At 37.4% G+C, this 23,501-nt stretch overlaps 1 protein-coding gene across 1 annotated transcript in view; it reads right to left on the reverse strand.

The window, feature by feature from the left end:
* PTCHD4 (patched domain containing 4) overlaps positions 1-23,501 on the reverse strand; it is a 178,439-nt gene that overhangs the window by 98,742 nt on the left and 56,196 nt on the right. The gene's annotated exons all lie outside the window — the stretch shown is intronic.

Below are 23,501 nucleotides of genomic sequence, written 5' to 3' on the forward strand. Positions count from 1 at the left end.
ATATTTTATTTCTGTTCCATATTCCTCTATTTTTCCTCAATCACAGCTTATCATTATGTTGATGCTTTTGTCTCCATTTCAATCATCCTCTCTCTAATTACTTTCCTATTTTTGTTTTTTTATTTCCTTTTGTATGATTTATTCAAGTCTGTGCTCTATGTTTCTAAATGTGTTTTCATTCTTTTATATTTTATATTTTGTTGCTTTCAAAGTAGCCCATCTCTCTGAAAATGGTTTGATTTATTTCCTTCAATTATTTTCCCCTGAGCTCTGCCAGTTTATTTTTCCTCTTTTTGCTGCCTCTTCAGTTTTTCTGTTTTCTTTTGTGTCTATTTTCCACATTTTTGTAATCCCTAGAAAAGTCATGGTGTTTGTATCTTCTATGGAGAATGTTTTGAGGTTTCTCCATTTTCTGGGATAAATTTCTCTTTGGGCAAACTTTTCTAATCTTCAGTTTGCTTATATTCTTTCCTCCTTCATTTTGTGTGCTGGTGTCTCTCTAGTTATGGCACGCAGGTGATTCTGTCTGGAGCAGCTATTGCTGAATTCTGAGGGGACGGTAGCCAAAGTGAGGTGGGTTTGCCTTCAAGTTTCCGTTTGGGTTGGCCATCTGAGAATCACCCTCACAGAATCCTCTGCATCCTCTATCCTGGTCACGCATCTCCATTTAGCTTTGACATTAAAGAATAGCGCTATAAATTGTCAATAAATGTGTTATTGGAAACATATTTGCATGAGTAATGTTTCTCAATAAATATATTTAGACATTGATAATTACTATTGATTTCATCATTAATGATGGCTGCAAAAATTCAAGGATTCCTGCTTTTCTGTATATGAAATTAAATATTAGATATATTTATTTAAGGGTAACTTTATATTAAACATAATTCTTTCAGATAGGAAAGTCTATTTCATAGAAAGGTTCAGTGCGGAACAATAAATACTCGAAGAAAGTACATATATGAGTACGGTTTCACAAGCTATTTGCCAATGATTATGCATCCAAAAGGAAAATAGGGGCGCTTGGGTGGCTCAGCTGGTTAAGCGTCGGACTCTTGATCTTGGCTCAGGTCATGATCTCACAATTTGTGAGTTTGAGCCCATTGTCAGGTTTTGTGCTTGTGGTGTGGAGCCTGCTTGGGATTCTGTCTCCCTCTCTCTCTGCCCTTCCCCTGCTCACTCTCGATCTCTCTTTCAAAATAAATAAAAAAATAAAAACTTTAAAAAAAGGAAAATGTTAGTATGATTTCATATTAATATTATAATATATGCGATCATGTTGTGTATGATTAAATACCACACATAGGATTTAGTGTATAGCTTAGGACACAGGTAATTTGTCAGAATTGCACTCATGATCTAAAATAAAATAAATGTGCAATATAACTTGAGTTGGAGAAATTTCAAATGTAGGGAAAACAATTACATAATTTACAAATCAGGATTTTCTTTAAGCTTGTGACTAAAGGCAAATTTTCGTATCTTCTCTTATGGTAGCTTTTCCCTATGACTTTAATATGAGTATAGGGTTAACTCAGTTCTTTGCAATGTATAATGTATAATATGGGAATTACATATTGTAAATGTATAATATGGAATTTCAAACAAAAGTTTGACCATTTCAATACATTTTCATTTATTTATGAGAACTGAGTTTTATTCATAAAGCATAATGTATCTTTTCATATGACTCTTTGGAATTATTCTCAGAACCTTCTTATTGACTGCTGCCTTCTTTACGTATGCTCCTATTTTTAGTGCTTCTTCAAACTGACATAGTTAAAAGAATTATCATGCTGATAGGACTGGCTCTTTATGCCTTAAGTAAAAATTGCAAAAGGGCACATGGCACAAAACAAAGAACATTTTAAAAACCTATAAATGGTACAAGGACGGACATCAGGGCATATGGAACTGAGCGGAATAACTAGCTAGAATGGTCTAATATTTTTGGATAGTAATAAAATGATTAGCAGTAACAAAGCGTATGCGTAGATAACAAGGCACTGTATGAAAGCCACTTATTTAGTCAAAATATTTTTAGCATTATAAAGTTAGAAATATGTAAAAGTAGAGGAAGAATAATTTATGATATAATTATTCCCATTCAACTTTCTCATCTTAGAAGAAATCCTTCATTTAATGGAGGGTGAAAAAAACTAGTTTTAATTAAATAAGAGTCATGCTGATTCAATTGCTATTTATGTTGTATATCCATATTCAGATAACTTTTTATTGCTGTGCTCTATTTTTCACTGTTCACTTAAGACATAGAAAGCCTAACATTTCAAAGATTTTCATTCAAATACATTGATATTTTTAGTAATATGCATGGAGTCTATATTGCCAAAAAACCCTGTGATGACATTATTTTATACTGAAGTGAGTTTTTCTTTTTCAAATGTTGTTTGCTTTTTTGGCTTGTTTGGTTTTTCAGTATCCAAAGTATTTCTGAATAGCGGCCAAATCAGCCATGCATCATGGTATAAATTTCAGTCTATATTGAACTGGGTAATTGAATGTGTGTATGTGTATATAATTAATGTATTAAAATCATTTAATATTACATATATTTTTCCTTTTCTCTGATGGCACGGATGTCGGCGTTTTGAGAGAATCTAGTAGACAGTATTAATTTTGTTTACAGAACTCAATCAGTCTGATAGTTAGCTACCCACAAAGACACGGAGAGTCAATATGCTTAGTGGAGAGATTTGGTGAGCCAGAGTTCCTGTGTTTATGCTGTAGCACCTTCACATATTAGCCGATATGACCTTTGGCCAATTATTAAAACTCTCTCTCAGTGTTTTGATCTATAAAAAAAAAAGTTCCTTTAATGGGTTATCGGGAGGATTTAAGTACATTAAACCTGTAAATTACTATCATGGGGACATTCTAAGGTGCTGAATACAGTTTAATTATTATTCGATCCCTTTTGTTCATTTTCCTGGCTCCCTGACCATGCAGTTTGGCTTGCAGAAGTGTCTTACATGGGTAATGAATTTTTCAACACTAAATTTCAATGCTTTTTGGCAGTGTATATATCCTATAATGACAAATCCTCAGCATTCTCTACTTTCCTATATCTACTGCACATACCAAGTGTAAGCAGCCTTTCTATGAGGCATTTGAGTTCAGAGTCTCTGGTAAAAGGATTTATATGTGCTGCTCTTAACTGTCTTCACCCGATTTCCAAGAATTTCTTTATACCCTACCATTCTCAGATCATTCGATCCCATTTTCTCTCAACCTGGTCTAATCAAATTAGAACCCAGAGCACTCCAAGGAATGATATTTTGGAACTGTAAGCTCTAAGAAGTGCCATAAATATTATTTGTTTCCTTTCATAATGGATATCAAGTTGTAGGCTAAGATCACCAAAATAGTTTAGTAATACAGTGGTTAGTATCCTCTCGACATTCTGCACTTGACATAAGAATAAGTCCTTGCAAAGGGAAATCATTGGTTTAAGTTCACACTTTATACTGGAAATGTGGTGGTGTCACACTCTGGATAAAGCCTTTTTTTCTTAAGTCTATTTATTTATTTATTTATTTGTTTATTTATTTATTTTGAGAGAGAGAGAAGAGAGAGGGAGAAAGGCAGAATCCCAAGCAGACTCTGAGCTATCAGCACAGAGCCTGATGTGGGGCTCTATCCCATGAACCATGAGATTATGACCTGAGCCAAAATCAAGAGTTGGATGCTTAAGTCACTAAGCCACCCAGGCACCTGGATAAATCATTCTATTGCACCTTGCATTCTGAAGAATTTTGCTTCTACATTCAAATTAAAGTCCTCATAGTTGTAAACACTTGCCTTTCAGAAGGAAATGCCAATGTTTCGAAAGTAGTAATTGGTCTGTAGTAAAAGAAAGTTTGAAAAGGTTTGTATTTAAATATTATCTATTGAATTGGAAATTTAAGATAATAAGCAAATTGCTACCTAAGAAATTATGTGAGAAGCAAATCTGGATCAGAAGATAGTTAATATGAATATTAAATATACAACACATACATATCAAGCAAATATTCAAATGATGATGGCTTAAATACTGCCCAGAATAATATCCAGGAATTAAATGTGCTACTGCAGCTGCTTCTGAGTCCTCATTTTACAGGATGGTTATTCGGATTAACCTACTAGCTGAAAATTAGAAAGTAATGGATAAAAAATAAAGCTCTTCATCTGAAAAATCAATGAACAGCCACAAATATAACGGAGAGCCTTAAGGACAAATTTTGGGGGCCATACTGAACCTAAAGTAATAAGCAGAAATTCATAGGAATTCCATTTCTTCCTTGAGGGTTTTATTTAATTATTATTAATATTTTTTTTACAGTACTGCACCCTTGGGCTTCAAGTCAGCAGCCTGAAAGGATGAGAGGAGACAGAGGTCTGCTCCATGGGCTAGGAAAGGTGAGATGTCTTATTGAGACACCTTCTTCACCTCAAGCTGGGACCTCAGAGGCCACAGATTCAGAGCAGTGACACACCAGAACTACCCCCCACCTCTCACTTCAAGTCACAGAACATTTTACAGAAGTCTTTATCTGTGCTGAGCACAGCAGAAGAAAAATAAAAGGGAAAAAGTATCTTAAAAGTTGTGTGTATGGGCACCTGGGTGGCTCAGTCAGTTAAGCTTCTGACTCTTGATTTTGGCTGAGGTCATGATCTCACAGTTTGTGGTGTTGAGCACCAAGTTGGGCTTTGCAGTGACAGCACGAAACTTTTGGGATTCATTTGGGATTCTCTCTCTCTCTCTCTCTCTCTCTCTCAAAATAAATAAATAAACCTTAAAAAAATGTTGTGTTTAATGGATGGGTCTTTGTGTACATTTACAGACTGGACATCATAGTCTGGGTAGAGCAGGGAACCTCAGGCTATGAATTACATTTGAGATGGTTTCCAATTACTAGTGCCCTCAGGTGCCAGACAGAGACAAACAACCACAGAGACCTTTTAGAAAAAGAATACCATCATAGGAATATGAAAACACCCATGATTTTTTTTTTCAAGAATTTTGCCTACCACACACTCATACAACTAGGCACACAAGAAAACAAGGTGATTGATTTAAGACCTGCACAAATAACAGACAGCGGAAGAGGGATAGAGACCTCAGATAACAGAATGTTTATAAAAAGTTTAGATTATGCTTCCTGTGTTAAAATGTATATGGTCTTGAAAGTATATTCAGATAATAGCAAACAGCTGTAGACAATAGGAGACTCAAAAAAGAATTAAATCGAACTTTTAGACATTTAAAAAAAATCTAATACTAAACATTAAAAAAAATTAATGGGTATCTTAGAAATAGCTTAGGTGTAGTGTTTTAGTCCACTGAGGCCACTATCACAAAAAATACCATAAGCTGGATGGCTTATAAGCCACAAACATTTATTTCTTACAACTCCGGAGGTGGGGAAGTCCAAGATCATGGCACTGGCACATTGGGTGTCTGGTGAGAACCACTTCCTGGTTCACAGGTGGCCCCTTTTCATTGTGTTCCTCACATGATAGAGGGGATGAATAAGTTCTCTGAGGTGTCTGTGATAAGAGAACTAATAGCAGCCATGAGGACCCTGCCTCCTACCCCTGGTAATAATGGTAACATTGACCATTACTGTGGGGGTTAAGATGTCAATATATGAATTAGCAGGGACACAAACATTCAGACCAAGCATTCAGCAAAAGGGAATATTAGTAAACTGTCTTATCAAACAGAGGACAATATTTAGAATGTAGCACAGAGAGACAAAGGGAAAATACAAAAAGGAAGGTGAGGGACATGCCAATTATAACATATGTTTGTGGAGTTCAAGAGAAAGAAAAAAGAATAAAATAAAAATAGTATTTAAATAGATAAAGGCTGACAGGTTTTCAGAATCTATAAAAGACAGTAATCCATGAAATAATGAGGTTCAGTAAATTGTCAGTGAGATAAATACAAAGAAAGCCACATATTGACATATCCGAGTGAAACTGCAGAAAACCAAAGACAACAAAATCTTAAAAGCAGTGAGGGGAAAAAAACAATGGAATAAAGATGATGGAGAATCATCATTTTCAGTGTAATGCAATAACTTCATACCCCGCAAAAATAACTTTCAAATATGAGGGGAAAAACAAAAAACTGAGAGAGTTTTTCTACCAATAGAACATCTCTCAATGCATTAAGCAATTTCTGTTAGAAAGAAGAAAGGGATTTCAGATTTAAAAAAATTAAGATGCAAGAAGAAACAATAATAATAAAATAGCAGGTAAGTATGTGGGTAAAAGTAAAAGACCATGAACTATATAAAGAAAAAATGATAATGTCCAGTGAGTTTACATAATAGCATCAAAATTAAAGTGCTGGACAGCAATAACATGTAAGTTAGGAGGGGTCTCAATAGAGTTCATGTGATCTCCTTTTTTATATAAGGAAGACAAATGAAGCTATTGATAAATTTTACATTTTGGTAAATGAAGTATGACTATACTCTGATTTCTAGAGGAATCACAATATTAGAAGTTTCAAAGTGGCAAGCGGAATGAAATGAAGTAATAAAATATATTATTTCATTCCAAAAGGTGGTCAAAATGGGAGCAAATATATACATATATATGGGTAGAAACATATGGGCCATATGGGACAAATATAAAACACAAATAAAATGGTAGATTTAAACCTGAAAATTTCTGAAATTGTATTAAAAAGACTGAAGGGACTAAGTTTTCCAGCTAAAGGACAAAAATCGTTAAGCTGAAGAATATCCACATTTAACTATATGCAATTTACAAGACACATGAGGAAGTCTGAAAAAAACAGAAATGTTGATACTGAAAGAATAGAAAAACATATGTAACAAATATGAGCAAAAGATTCTGATGAGCTATCTTAATATCAGAAAATAGGCTTTAAAGCAAAAACCATTTCTAGGGATGGAAAATCAGTTCATACTGATAAAATATCTGGTTCACCAAGAACATACAATAATATATGTTTGTATACACATTGTAACAGGTGAAACCAAAGAGAAAAGCTAAGAGCTCATTACCTTAAAAGTCAGGATAATGGTTATAAGGTGGGGTACGAGTGATTGAAAAGAGAAACTCAAGAGGCTTTTGGAATGCTAGTTTTTAATCTGAGCAGTAATCACACCAGTGTTAACATATAACTGTTAGAAAAAACAGTACATATACAGGTTTATATAACTTCTCCATATATGGAAATTCCTGATTTATTAAATGAAAAAGCAGACTGCGGGGAGCCTGGCTGGCTCAGTCAGAAGAGCATGTGACTCTTGATCTCAGGATCATGAGTTTGAGCCCTACGCTGGGTATACAGATTACTTAAATGAATAAAGAAGAAGAAGAGGAAGAAGAAAAGCAGGCTGCATGACAATATATAGAGAGATGTTTTGTTTTATAACTGTACATATTTATCTACCTACAGACACAGAGATATAGTCAAAGGTATAGTTGAAATTTTTATCAGTTATCTCTGGATGGTGGTTGTACACTTTCTTTCTCTTTTCCTATAATATGCATTGTTTTTGCAATAAGGAAAAATGAATAAAAAAAAAAGTTACCACTCAGGAATATTAAGTAACGTTTCTAGAGAGAAGAGAGGTTGGTAGAAGGATGTGTATCAACCTTGAAAATGGAAAACGAATAGCTTTGTGGAAAATGAGACATAGATGCTCAATGAGAAGGAAATACTTGGAAAGCAGCAATACTGAAAAGGACTTTAGGATGAGTATGGACAGCAAATTAGATAGAAGCTTGCAGTGTAATGTGCCAGGAATGAGCGCCAATGCTATTTTCAGTCGCAAAAGCACAAGCACCATGGCACAAAACAAGGACAGGAAGCCTCTTTTTATATATATTTGGAAAATCTGACTATAAGGCAACAATTCTATATCAAGCTACTTTTAGCTTAGACTAGGTACAAGGAAGAAAATAGCCACCATGACCTAAAAATGATCACAGTGATATGGAACTCTCGAATGAAATAATTTCTCATTCTTGCTTCATAGAGGGCAAAGCCTCTATTAATGCCAGCTCCAAGTTTTACCAAGGTAAAAACATGTATGTTTGAAAATTCTTCTTTAGGGTCTTTCTTAAAAGAGACATATCAAAATAGCCATGAAAGATATAAAAATAAATCTGCATGGGAAACTCGTATGCCTCAAGACTTCAACTTGTTGGAGAAAGCAAAGTACAAGAATTATAAAAGTAGGAGAAGTGAATCGTGACACAAGACTGGCATTTAAATGGAGATACAATGCACACTCACTGTCCAAAGGAAATCGTGAAGTTAAGATGTCCAAAATGGCCAAATATGGCAGATATCTAGCTATCTAATGATAACCAAGTTCAAATGGGCAGTGCAGACTGCTCCTAGATCCACTGATGGTCAGGAATTGGTTGGTAGAGAGTAAAATCCAGTACCCTTGAAGAAGACGATTTGTTGGCAAGAATTAGCCAGCAAATTAAGGGAAGCAGATGGACTTCAGGGTACGACTTCAGATCCACTAAGATATTGGACGGCTGTATGATATCTAGCAAGAGACGGAGAAGCTCGGAAGGACATAGCAATCCCTTAGACAGTATAAATACAAAAACCTTAATTGAGAGACTTACTTACAAACCTATGGTCAGAGCCAAAAACCAGGGATGTTGAGGTATCTAGAGACGAGCACGAGCAGGAAGTTGTTATTACTTTTAAGCCTAAAGGAATAAAGGGAGGAAATAGTACTACCGGGGTCTAGTAACAGTTGTAGATATGGAGTGGCTGCCTGTCGGAGGATGAACTTGTCAGAGAAATACTGTCAAAGCAGAGAAGGAAGAAGGAAAGACAGACCTTGACCTCTTTCTCTTTCTGCCCTACTATCTCCTGGTGATGCCTCTTACTGGCCAAACTCAACACAAACAAGGTGCCAAGGGAGCCTTGGTGGAGCAATCTACAAAAATTAGCCTTCTAGAACAAAGATCAAAGAAGAGAAGGATAGAGAAGAAAATGTGTTGGTGATGATAGGGAGGGAAAACAGAAAGTAACCAGCACAAGTGCTATGTGAGGAACCCAGGGTGGTGGCCAGTTATATACAGGGGGCCAATATGGCAGAGCTGGCCTTCACTGAGTCAGTCCAAAAATAATTTTAAATTACTTCCTATATTGTGGTAGGCCCATTACTAGTCGCTGAAGATAAAAACAGTAAGTTGATCCTTTCTCTTAAAAAAATTTTTTTAATGTTTATTTATTTTTGAGAGAGACAGACACAGAGCAAAAGTGGGGGAGGGGCAGAGAGAGAGAGGGAGACACAGACTCCAAAGCAGGCTCCAGGCTCTGAGCTGTCAGCACACAGACCGACATGGGGCTCGAACCCACGAGCCATGAGATCACGACCTGAGCTGAAGTCGGACTCTTACACGACTGAGCCACCCAGGCGCCCCAGATCCTTTCTCACTTTTTTAAAGTTCATTTATTTACTTTAAGACAGAGAGAGAGAGAGAGAGAGAGAGAACATGTGTGCATGCACACGTGGTAGGGGCAGAGAAAGAGAGAGAGGGAGAGAGAAAAGAGAATCCCAAGCAGGCTCTGCACCATCAGCACAGAGCCCGATGAGGGGCGCAAACTTGTGAACCATGAGACCATGACTTGAGCCAAAATCAAGAGCCAGACATTTAACTGAGCCACCCAGGCATCCTGAAGTTGAAACTTTTCTAATGAAGGCTTTGCAGTCTAGTATAGAATTGAAGACAGGCATGTAAACAAGGGCACAGAGAAGGCAAAAAAGAAAACCAGTCATTCTTGGGTTTGGAAGTCAGTAAAAAATGCCATAGAGCAACAAACATTAAAGGCTCGAAATTCAAAACAAGGGAGATATAGAAAGAAATTTCTGGAGAAAGGAACATCATGAGACAGGAAATGGCCTTGTGTGCTTGGATATACAGCAGTTTCATTTTGGTCAGAGAAAACAATGTGAAGAGATTGGAATTGGAAGTTCATAGAGACGAAGCCCATGGACTTCCTTTGACAGACATCTCTCCCTTGGCCAGACTGCTCTAGAAACACAACAGTGCTAAGCTATGCAAGTAGATGGTATGTTGGTAATGGCATTTGAGTAGGAGGAAAGAATAAAGGAATTCTCACATAATGTGCTACTAATTTAGGGTTTTCATCTTTCAGGATAAGATTAGGAAGAATTAGCAGAATGGGCAAAGAGATAAACAGACTGGAATAAATAACACAACCAAAAAGAAAAATATCATAGAAAGTTCCCAGTGGAAACAGAAGGGATGAACTTCAAATATGTGGAAAACATAAAAAGATGGGGACTGTCTGAGGATTAAACTTATTTGATCAATAAATAATCTAAGAAGAAAGAATGTCTTCTAGTCCCAGCAGAAACACTATTGACTTAGTGCATTTATTAACATAGTCAGTGATATGGAGTCATTGTATAGATAAAGCTTATCAACCAAAGGAGATAGGCAGCATAGAATGATAACATCTAACAATGAATCTGTATTGTGTACATAAAACTTTTCAGGCAAGAAAGACACCAAATCTGGAAGGACAGAGTGGGCAATTTGGCAGCATTCAAATTCATCAGATATCATTTTTTCATTTATGCTCATCACAAAGCCTTTTGAGTAATAATTGGTCTTTTTCATATATCTTAAGAAAGCCTTGTTATGTGGTATACTAGACCATTTTTTGGAAAGGTTACCAGAACAGAGCTGTTGGCCATTATCTCTTTCCAACTTAGTAAATGGGATCCTTTCTTTGAGAGTCTAGTTTGCCACTGTGCCTTTACAATTCAATTTTTTGACCTGTAAGACAGACAGTCTAACCTAACCCTAGGATACAGTGAAGTTACAAATAATTCTACCCTTTGGAGTCTCTTTGCAGTCTTGCTCAGTTTCCTCTGGCAACCATGAAACCTCATTGCCTCCATCCCTTTGGATTTTCTGTATCTTAAAAATAGGTTAACTTGTCTACAGGAGCGAATGTTAAAGTCTTAAGTAGAAATCACACTTCTAGAAATATTTCAATAAAATAACTACAGCAAGCATGTAGATATAACAGTTGATCAAAGCACAGCCACCCAGGCTGTAAAATAAATTTAGTTCATCTTAAGTTCAGTTTCTGCCTTCCATAACGTTATGAAGGAGGAGAATGGTAGAGAACTGGCAGTTTTCAAACATTTGTTGGTTTGTTTTTTGATCCACAGGAATTTCTCCACAAACTAAATCTTTATGGTAACTTGCCATGTAAAAAATACCAGAGCGAAATTCATGGGCAGAAGCAGAGAGGAATAGCCAGAAATTCTGCTGGCTCAATTCTTTCCAAGGCCCATAGTCTTAATGCCTCCCAAGGAGTCCTCGGGGCTCAGTTTGAGAACAGACAACAGAGTCAAGGAATCTGGGAGAAAAAAAATTAAGTAATACAGGTTTTGATCTTGGCTTCAAAACATACTTGAGAATCGCTCTGGTGACTTTTATTTCCTTATTTAGTAGAAACAGGTGCCCACGTATCTCTGGGAAAATAAGGAAGTCATCTTTATGATAAAATGGCCATGGGAATATTTTTAGGTTGCATGAAGCACCCAAACAAATAATAAAACAATTAGACTAAACTCTTATATTTGGAGATCCAAAATCCCTTCATTACATAACCATTTTCAATGGCTTTGTTTAAAGATCATTATTCCCAGAATTTTAAAAGAACACATGGAATTTCATACATAGATATCCATTTCTAAAACAATTAAGCTTTATCTTTGCTGTGAGGTAGGAATTAAAGTCATTCATTCAAGAAATAATTATTGAGCACTTATTATTGCTGAAACATTGTTCCAACACAGTCAAGTACATGAAGTTGCCCTGACCCTTGACCAACACAGTGGAAAGGAAGGTAAAGGGGACAGAGTTATAGAGTAAATCCATTAATTTATTGTTGAGTGTTATAATGAGTCATTATAGTCATCACAGTCACTCCCAAAAATCTACAAATTAGGTGCCTTTAGTAGTCTTTCTTTGTGTGTGTATAGGTGATCTCCACTGGTTTTCATTCAGTGAAATGAGCCATGTAATGTGTTTCTCCCATCTCCTCCCCCCCCCCCCGCTAAAAAGTAGCTTAACCTGTGAAAATTAGTAATGGGAAACCCCACTAAAATGGAATCAGAAGGTTTCCGTGAGGAGAGCTCTCAAACCTTGCTATTCTTAGTCAATTGCAGACCCAAGAGGAAGAAGTGGACTTGACTATGCACATGGACACAACTTTACTATCCCAGCTAAAGAAAGAAATGCTTTCCTTATCTGCCCCTCTGCCATAGCTAAGCCAATGAAAAGTCACCATGCTTTCAACTCCTGGTTTACTCCAATGGAGTGTAGTTTATAACAGCCTTCCCAACTTACAATTTTCTCCTTCAGAAGCATACCTTTCCTTTGTTTCCAGGATTTGTCTCTGGTTTTGCCACAGGTTGTTTGTCCAGGATTACAATTCTCTTTTATTCCTGAATAAGCCCATCCATTGCTGGTAAGATAAATAGTAGTTTTTCTTTTTTAAGGCTGAAAAACCTATTCTTGTACCCACTTCTTTCTGACAAAATTGTCTCCTTTTTTTTGGTGTATATTATTGACTATTATGGTTATACTCCATGCTTTTTATTATGTGTTCTCAAATACCATTAGTAAATTTTCTTAAGTAATACTTTACTGATTTATATTATTAAATACAATATTTAATTTAGGATGGAGGCATCTAGGTGGCTCAGTTGGTTAAGTGTCTCACTCTTGATTTCTGCTCAGGTCATGATCTCACGGTTGGTAGGATAGAACCCCACGTTGGGCTCTGTCCTGATAGCATGGAGCCTGCTTGGGATTCTCTCTCTCCCTCTCCCCCACTCACTCTCTCTATCTGTCTAACTCAAAATAAAGAAATAAACTTTAAAAAAATATTTAATTTAGGATGTAAACAATTACTGGAAATATCACTGGCCAGGACATAGTCTTATTTGATTTAGGCCAAGTCAGGAAGCACTAGAAAAAAATGGCAGCATCTTCTTCATATTAAATTCAAACTCAGCATTATAATTTCTCTAAAGGTACACAGTAGGATCTAGAAGATGAAGCTCAAATAAGTTTTGCCTTGGTCTGGGTGAAGGCATTGCTCTGTCATTACAAAAGAAATCAGCCACTATGACACATATATCGGATGCATACATAAACCATAGTGTTCCAGGAAGGCAGGTGGGAATCAATGCATAGGGATTCTTCAATTCTTAGAAGCCTAAGGGTTGCCACTAGCATCCTCAAATCAATACAGGAATTATCTCATCCTTCTCTGCTAATTGTCTTTTTTTTGTTAGATACCTGGGTATGAAAATACTGGCTTGGGAAAGAATTGAATCTAGAAGGTAAGTGTCCAGATTTTAAATGATTTTTTTTTCCTGGATAGGGCTTTGTTTTTCCTCAGAAAAGTAATGGCATAAGCCTTAATGCATTTCCACCATTCAAGTTTCGAGTTAAATTGCAGCATTTACCCTGATACAGCACTGCAGAAAATCCCAATCTGGTTGGTAGCCGCAGCTTTCGGGCACTAGGGATATTTTTTTCTTGGAATGTTTTGTCATGACAGTTAAGTCAACTTCAGTTAATGAGAATCGTTCAGATTGCTTGTATTAGAGATGTTATTGTAGTCCATGGCTTTGGAAGTCCATGCTGGAGAAGCGATAGTACCTGACATAGTAATAGTTCTACCATGTGCTAAATAAATTCATCTTTCACAATTCCCTAGCTGCTTAATTACTCAAGACTGATTGCTACCTGATTCAAGAGGTAAAAAGCAAGAGCAGAGTGGATTAAGCAGCATGAGGTATATTTACAAATCTTTCCATTTTAATGTCTAAACTAGCTTCAGCTACCCTTGAGATAAACAGTATCACCAAAATGAGTCCATATGCTTCTCACCCTGAGTAAAATTGTGTTATATAATAGTACTCTTCCTCATTCCAAACCTCCAACTATCACTGGAGGAAGCTTGTTTGCAGTAAAAAGTGCAATATGGAGGTGGATTCCAAAGAAAATGTAGAATCTTAAGGAGTCAGGATATAATTACTACTAATGTTGGACAGTGCTATACAATAAAAAGTACATGCTACCTGAAATGCTTGGCACAAAATTCAACTTCTTACTTGTTATGCCAAAAATCTGTTCCCTTCCCACCTCCTTTAAAAGGTCTACAAAAACCAGCTAGTGAGACGATGTTTTAACTTATTAGAAACTTACGTCTCAGAAAATCCATCTCAAAGCTACAAAAGAACAGACATCAATATAAGAAAATCAGAACTAAAGAAAAACAGAAGAAAAATAGGGACATTAAGATACCCAAACTAAGAACAGCCAAGAGTTTAGACTTTTCTTCCTCTATGAACGTTAACGGCCACAAGAGTCATCGGTAAGTCAATGTTTGCAAAATGCCTACTATGGGCACTTTGGAGTAGACATTAGAAAAGATGCCAAGTAGACCCAGTCTAGCCCCCAGGGAACCCCAAACCCAGAAAATAACATGCCATATAGCCTAAGTGTCAAATAAAAGATTCACTGATTAAAGAATAAAGGTGGAAGGGATGTTAAAGACAAATCAGTCCAACTTCCTCACGGTATGAAACAGAAAACAGGAGAGGCCCATAAGAGGTGGGACTAAACTGGAATCCCAAATCTTCTGATCCCAAGCCATAAACAAGGCCATCGGCCAACCCTTTCCCAAAGGAAGTAACAGTTTCTTACCAAAAGCAGGGTGGCTGCAATTAATATGGCTGGGAAAGAGCTCCAACTGAACATTCTTGATGTCATAATAATAGGCCCTGTCTCTCCCAGCAATGAGTTACTTTGGGGAGGCTTTCGATGGCTTAATGATCCTATGTAAAACAGGTCCTGTGGCAAAAGCAACTTACTGAGAAATATTTCCAAAACCATAACATAATCATTAAAAAACTTTAGCCAACTCTCAAGTCTTAGAGGGCCCATTACGTGTTAAACACTGTGCTATTTCTGGTCTAGGGAAACAGCAGTGCCCAGGAAGTAACACCTTAAATGCCTGGCAAAACCCTCCCCTTCCAAAGTACTGATCCTGCCTCCAAGCAGAACTAACCAAGAGAAGCAGCTACATATGTTTCTGATGAGTTCTCCCAGTGGCCTCCCCATCAATAAATCCTCACTTATCACCATGATCTGTTTAAGACATTAGCCCAACAAAGTTTCTAGAGTGTTTTTCTAAAAATTTTGACCGGGGCCCACATTATGAAAAACATCTTCCACTGGGATCTGTTATACACATATGTATTATACTGAAACTAAAGTGTTGATACAATAATACTTTACTATGTGCAATACCTTCGGCTATTTCCTATTTCTTTCTATTTTCTTTCCTTCTCCTTAAGTGAAACATAAATGTGGATCATGATATGTTAAACTGACCTAGTGACTCGAATAGAGCATAACTCATTTGAGAAACACTGAGAGACCATTCATTCATTAATTCCACATTAATTTTTAAGGCCTATTCCAGGCCAAGTACTGTTTGAAGTACTAGAAAACAATGGGAATGGAACAATGAAAATTTACGTTCTTTCTGGGCTTATATTCCATTGCTGGGAGATAGAAAATGAACAAGTCCAAAGGCAAATTGTATTGTATAGTAGATAATGATGAGCTCTAAGGAGAAAACTGAAGCAGAGAGGGAGACCAGAAGGTGAGGGTGCTTGTGGTTTGGGATAGAGTGGCCAGGGGATTCCCCACTAAGAAGGTGACATTTGCATTAAAAGCTGCAGGAAGTAAGGAAACAAGTCTGCAGGTATCTGAGGAAGAGCTTTCCAGGTATAGAGAGAGAGAGACAGGCTGAACCTGAGACCAGAGGGACAACAGATGTCAGTCTTGTCGGGACTTTGGAAATCACTGAATGTTTGTATCCATTGAATTTGGTTTAGATGGGAAGCTAGTATAGGATTTTGAGCAGGTGGGTGATATGATCTGACTTACAATGTAACAGAACGACTTTGCCCAGTGGGATCATTGGTACGGCCATCGAGCCATACCCTTCCCCTCACAGAGCAATCACAGAGGCCCACGATTCCCAGGTCTGGGAACTGTCATTCCTATACAGTTCTGTATAACCCCCTATCTGACCATCTTCTCATCTTTCCCACTTTCTCTCTCCCCTCTGGAACTCAGTCCTGTCATCACTAAGATTCCCTACCTCCAGAATCTCTTCCCCAAATATAACCTTTAGCTTCTTGCTCTAACGAAAGCTGGCCATCCCCCGAGGACACTGCTTTCCTGGCTGTCTCCATTGGAGGCCTCTTTGTTCTCCTATTCCTCTTGTGTTGTGGGACCTGAAAGTTTTATAGGTGCTATCCTCTACCTCGTGGGAAGTCAAAGATGTTGTTCGTCTTCCTTAAAAACACTTACTCTTTTGAAGGTAGGCCACGTAGTATGCAAATTATTCCTTTTTTAAAAAAAATTATTATTCATTTACAAACCTCAGGATCAGTCTCTCTCATTTGCTAAAGATTTAACATAGGACTCAATGTGTCAGTGGCCATAACAACTCTTGTCATAATTTTTCATGACTTCAGATTCCACAGAGAAAATCCCTTCTATACTCAGGTCCTTTGAACTCATAATGTCTTCAATCCTACATTTGTCTCCCAGCTCAAAATGATCAAATCATGGTCATTTTCATTAGTAATAATCTCTTCTCAAGACCTTGATACCACGCATCTCTAGAATCCATCTCTTTCTTTTCCAGCTCACTCCCATTATGATTGTGTGGCAGATCTCTGTTTCCAAAGATGGCCAGAACGGTCGCTCCCATTCCACCTGTTCTTCTGCAATGTGACTCCGCCTCTCTCTCAACTCTCTGCCACTCTCTGAAGTGGTACAGTCCCACTGCCGTCCTCTTGAACCTGAGCTAGCTTTTGTGAATGGCATGCAGTCAACAGGATATGGCTGATGTGATGCTATGCAACTTCTGTGACCAGGTCAGCCCTGCAGTTTTGCCTTGCTCTCTTGCAATACTTTTTTCTTGGAGCCCGAGTCACCAGATTAGAAACCTGACTACCTTGAGAACACCATGCTGGAGAGGACACAGTTAGAGGCCATCTTCAAAATTCTAGGCTGAGGGGCTCCTTCAGAAATCCCAAACTTGGTACCAGTCATGTGAGCAAAGAAAGCATCTTAGAAGTGGTTGTTTTAGCCCCAGCCGTCCCAGCCCTTGGACATTCAAGTGACCCTGAGCCGAGGCTCTAGACATTGTAGAGATGGGAGAAATTGACCTCACTGTACCCTTTTTAAATTACTGACCCACAAAACCCATGAGCATAATAAAATGGTTGTTTTGTACTAAGAAGTCTTGTGGTGTTTGTTATACAGTAATCGATAACCAGAATAGACTCCAACCTCAAACAATTTTCTGACCTCACAAAAAATCCTAGTATTTTGACCCCATCAGTTTTTTGCTATGATGATGATGGGAAGTAAATCCTCATTGCCCTTTTTGTTTGACTTAGTTTATATGAGAGAGACAGTTAATAATTCATTAAATAATCCATTTACTCTCCTACATTTTCCGTACTTCCTTTAGCTAACTTATGGCCATGTGTCTAGTTCTGGCCAATAGAATATGATGAGAAATAACTATCAATTCACGTGCAAGGTAGTTATAAGTTGGTGTGGTTTCCCTAACTATTCTCTTTTCTGTGTACACAGCTGGGACCACAAACTCTGAGAAGACAAGATGTTGCATGGCAGAGGCATCCTCGACCCCTGAATTTCTGCTGGAGAAAGAGTTCCCAAAGAAAGCTTCCTGACCCACACTAAACTGTAGTATGAGCAAGAAATCAATCTTTGTTGTGTTAATCCAACTAGATTTAAGGCATTATTTGTTATTGCAACATGGTTTAGTTGACCCCAACTAGTAAAATTTTCATGATCTGTCATTATAGTCATTCTTCTGCATACACTATAAACCTTTTTTTTTCCCCCCCCGTAAGGTTTTTTCCAATTAAATTCATGTCATTGCCTACTCAACCCCTCCCCCAGGCAGCTATATATGGCTGGAGGTGGGGCACTGACTCAGCAACAATGCCAATTGATTTCTTTTCTAAATCCGTAAACGCGAACTTCAAGTGGTTCCTTGGGCTTCTTAGCTGTTCACCTAGCTTTTTTTTTCTTTAATTTATTCTCCAATTTCCAAAGCCACTCTTTCAAAATCTCTTCACTTTCCTCAAATCAGCACCTCCTCTCCCAAATTTATTCTCAGCTGATAACTTGCTTCATATTTTACTGACAAAGTTGAAGCCACAGAAGAGAATTTCCACACACTCCCACCCCCACATGTACCAATCTATCTGGATCTGTCCGTATATTTTGCTTTCTCTTTTCTTAACCGGAGATGAGCTGTCTGTGCTCTTATATAAAGCCCATGACTCTAGTTGTGTTCTGAATCCAGGCCCATCTCTCCTACTCAATGACATTGCTTCTGCAGTTTCTTCCTATCTTTGCTTTACTATGAAGCTTTCTGTACTGCGCATCCCAATTAGCGTACAATCATTGTTTCTCTGTGATGTAACACTCCTTGGAAAAATTATCATTACTCACTGTCTTCACTTCTTATGCTCCAAGCTCTACTCAACCTCTTTGTTACTCGCAGCACGCCTCCAAAGCAATTCTTGTCAAAGTCACCACTGACCTTCAAGTTGCTAAGTCAAATGACCAAGTCTCAGTTCTCATTGGACACAACTTCTTAGCAGCTTTTGAAACAGTTGATGTCTAGCTTTTTCAGGAAACACCTTCTTTACTTGGCTGCTGGGACACTATTATCTTTTGATTCTCCTGCCATCTCACTGCCTGATCCTTCTTAATGTCATTTTTCTAAATCATCTTCATTTTCCCAATCTCTAAGCATTGGAAAGCTTCAGGGCTCAGATCTTAGACTTCTATTTCCTATCTATATTTATCTTTCCAGTTGATCTTGTCAGATCTCATGGCTTTTATTATCAGCTATGCCATGATAAATCCAAAATTTATATTTCCAGCTCCAACTTACTGATTTTACTTCTGAACCTGATCTACATACTGTCTTAGCCCACATTTTTCCCACTTGGATGCTTCATAGGTATATCTAACTTACCAGATAGAAGAGTAAATTCCTAAAGTTTTCCTCTACCACTGATTCCTTCCATAATCTCCTTATGACAATAAATAGTAAATGCTTTCTATTAATTATTCAGTCCTGAAAGATTGGGGTCATCCTTGACTCTTCTCTTTCTTACATACCACATCCAATCCTGCAGCAAATCTTGTCAATTCTATTTTCAAATATACATCCTGAGTCGAATCCCTTTTTACCACTGTCCCTGTTCTCATGGTATTTCAAGTCACCACCATTATATCCCATAAATTTTTGTGATAACGTCTTACACAGTCTCCCTATAACCATTCTCGATCCACTGCAGACTAATTTTCACACTGTAGCCAAAGATGCCTTGAGAACGTAAGTCAGGTCATACTCTAATGTCTCAAATGCTTCAGATAGCTTTCCATCTAAAGAATTCTCAGTGCCCTACATGATCTGGCCCTTTACAATTTTCCTAACTCCATCTCATAATACTCACACAGTTGTCCACTCTGCTCCAGCCACACTCCCTTTCTTGCTGTTCCTCAACTTTACCAAGAGAAGCCCATCTAAAAGACTGCATTTATAATTGGCTTTGTCAGAGACGTTCTTCTCAGGTTGCCACATGGATACTTCTTTACTTCATTTAGCTCTCTACTTCAATTTCTTTCTGTTTTTTTAGAAAGTCTTTTCTCTTACCACTTATGCTCTTTATCCCTTATCCTGCTTTATTTTTGCACTTTATAGCACTTATCTTATTTGTTTATTGTCAGATGCCTCCCCTTTGCAGGCCAACAATGTAAGATCCATGTGGGCAATAACTTGATCAGTTCTATTCAGTGCCTTTTACTCTAGAATCCAAAAATACCTGGAACATAGTAGGTGCTCAATAGATATTTGAATCCATTAATAAACAAATGAACATGGAGCTCATGAACACGGAATTTTGAGCGCGGAGTTTTAGATGATGAATGAGGTCTTGTAGATGGAAAGGCTGGCTTCCCCTGAACAAAACAAGTCAGGTACATGTGTCCATCATCTTTACTCACTATCTTCACTACCTATTTTTTAAGCTCTATTGAACTTTAAATTAGTCTCAGTACTGCCACAAAGCAGCTCTTGTCAAAATCACAAATGACCAAAGTAAGACTCCTGGCGTATAAAACGAATTCAGGATAGATCGCAAAAATAACAGTGAAGCAAGGCTACTAATGTCTTTGGCAATTATCCACAGAAGATCAGCAAGGAGCCAGGTTGGTACCTGTATGCAATATTAGCCCATATTTCTCCTTCCAGAAAGAGGAAACACATTCACACAAAGCAAATGAAGTAAAAAAAAAAGGCTGACAATGAGTTATAAATTAAATTAGTGACATTCTTATTGCTTTATGTTTGCATAGAGAAAAGATGTTAAGCTGGAGTTAAATAGGGTCATTTTAGTCATAATAGGTCATTCCAGAGGTCATATATATGCCTATGATCATCTTTTATAAACCTAAATCTGGAACATACAATTTGAGAGACACGAATTTACTTACAGACAAAATATAAAAATTGGTACAGGTTTAAAAAATGCAGGATAGGGGTGCTTGGGTAGCTCTAGCTCAGTCAGTTGAGTGACTGACTCTTGATTTTGACTCAAGTCATGATCTCAGGGTCATGGGACCGAGCCCTCTGTTGGGCTCCATGTAGAACACGGATCCTGCTTAAGATTCTCTCTCTCTCATTATCTCTCTCTCTCTCTCTCTCTCTCTCTCTCTCTCTCTCTCCTCTCTGCCCCTCTCCCTTGCTCATGCTCTCTCTGTCAAAAAAAATGGCAGGATATAAAAGTACAGTACATGTGCCTCTTAAATGGCACCAGGGATATTAAGTGGATGAATGATCAGAAAAAAGAACAAGGCAGGTGCAGTCTAGAAGGAAGATACGTGGTCAGAAACAAGATAGCTGAAGAGCAGAACATCATAAGTGACATATTCAGCTTCAGGGATAAGTTCTAACGAACACAAAAGGTTTGAATCTTGAGAGGCACAGTGGAGTGAATATTCACTACCTCAGATAAATCCTTGTGAGAAGATAGGAATAGAAATAAAAGTTTTCCAGAAGAGTTGGGCTTCTTTGCCTTACACCCAACTAACTTCATATTATGCAGTTTGGATACCATATACAATGTAATCAATCAAAGGGCTACTTTCAACCAATGCCATGTGTACCCCTAGAAGATATAGATCTGCCAATTGAACTTACTGATGCTCAATAGCACATTCCACCTCATCACCTTCATGGAGTTGTGCTCTGAATGCAAGGTTGTGGTTTTTCCATCTAAAGCCTCTCTCTCTCTCTCTCTCTCTCTCTCTCTTTCATATGTACACACACACACACACACACGCACGCACGCACACACACACACTAGAAGTCAACAAAGGAGAATGGAGATTAGAGGTTGGAGGATAACGCATACCTTACATGACATTAGAAAGGAATGATTAAAGGAATGATCTAGCTTCAGTAGAAAATGAAATAAATAGGGGTGCCTGGGTGGCTCAGTCTGTTGAGTGTCTGACTCTTGATTTCGGCTCAGGTCATGATCTTGCAGTTGGTAGTTTGAGTCCCACATTGGGCTCTGTGCTGACAGTGCAGAGTCTACTTGGGATTCTCTCTCTCTCCCTTTCTCTGTCCTTCCCCTGCTCGCTCTCTCTCTCTCTCTCTCTCAAAATAAATAAATAACTTTAAAAAAGAAAGAAAATGAAATGAATAATATTGTAGGATCTTCAAAATTTGAGATTGAAAAGCCCGAAACTTTCATTTAATATATGAAGAACTGGGACAAAGTTGAATAAAACATACAAAGTTAGTGGAAAAACTAGAATGAAAGCCCAGATTTCCTGGCCCTGTAGGATATTCCTTTCATTTTGCTAGTTCTTGATCTTGGTATCTTTATCATTATGGATCATTTTACAAACAGAAAAAAGCACAACCAACAAACTCCCTCTTGATGGAAAAGATATCTGAAATAAGTATTTATTGGTAGGTTTATTGTAGTTATGTTTTCAGAACATACCAAAAAAGTTTATTTCAGAACATTTTAAGGACTGAATTCTATGAATCCTGAAGAGTAACCATTCACCAGGCTTCTTAGAGTCTGCACCTACACTGTCCAGAGTTGAGTTATGATCTTAAAGAACACTGAGAGAGGAAAAAAAAAGTGTGAAAAGTATGTGTTTCAGGGTCTGGGCATTTGCTTCAGTGCTATGGCTTTACATGTTATTATTTCCTTAAGGAATGAAAACACCACTTTGATTTTGTAGAATTGATACTACAATTCAACACCACTGGAGACAATTTTTCTCCTTATTTGTATTGAATATAGAATTCTATATAACATATAATTTTCCTGATAAATCTTTCCATTACCTACTTAGATTGCCACAGTTTTAGGTATCTAATTTGTCATTTTGAATGAGCCATGCTGCATTTGTGAATCATGCTGAATGTTCCTTATGAATTTTATATTGTTATTTCAAGTCAAGAGACTGAGCTCAAAAAACAAGTATTAAATGGTTCAAATCTAGGCTCATCCTTATCACTGGTACAAACAAATTTTAATATAGTTCTTTGGGAAAAAGAAAAAAAAAACTTCTGTTAACAAGATGAACATGCATTTAACGACGATATGCAAAATCCAGGATGACTTTCAATTTCTTGAATCTAAGGGCTGTTTCCTATTGATCATTGAATCCAGCTCACTTAAAGCTTGATAAGATTTACAAAGCATTTGCTGTATGTTCTAAGCTTTAAGTGTATTCTACTCCATTCAAACAACAATTATTTGAAAGTGATACGATTATTACCCTTATTTTATATGAGTAACCTGAGGCTTACTGAGATGAACTGACTTACTAGGGGTCACAACGAACTTGGGTTTCCAGATAAAGAAGTTTGACCCCAGTACCTACACTATAAACCTGTTTTGCGGTATTCTCAAAAATGTTTGTTAAAGTGAAAACAAAAAGGGTCTGGATTACCTGGAAGACTTTTTGGCCACATACCTGTGGGGTTTTTTATTTAGTAATAAAATTGTAATTCATAGCTGATTTTAACATTTACTTTACAGCTCAAGACTCTCCTGTTCATGTCAGTTCACCTCGTAGAGGCCATTATTACAGCTCAACCTCCAAATCACTGAATGTGGGGAATTATATCATATCTGACAGAACTCTTTTGTAGTACCACAGATATCACCATTATCATGGCTTTTCTGATGCACTCCATCAGTCTCGTTGCTGAGCCATCACTCACATTTCTTCCCAGACTTGATCTTCTTTTTTCG

This window comes from Prionailurus viverrinus, chromosome B2 (assembly GCF_022837055.1).
Source record: "Prionailurus viverrinus isolate Anna chromosome B2, UM_Priviv_1.0, whole genome shotgun sequence".
NCBI lineage: Eukaryota > Metazoa > Chordata > Mammalia > Carnivora > Felidae > Prionailurus > Prionailurus viverrinus.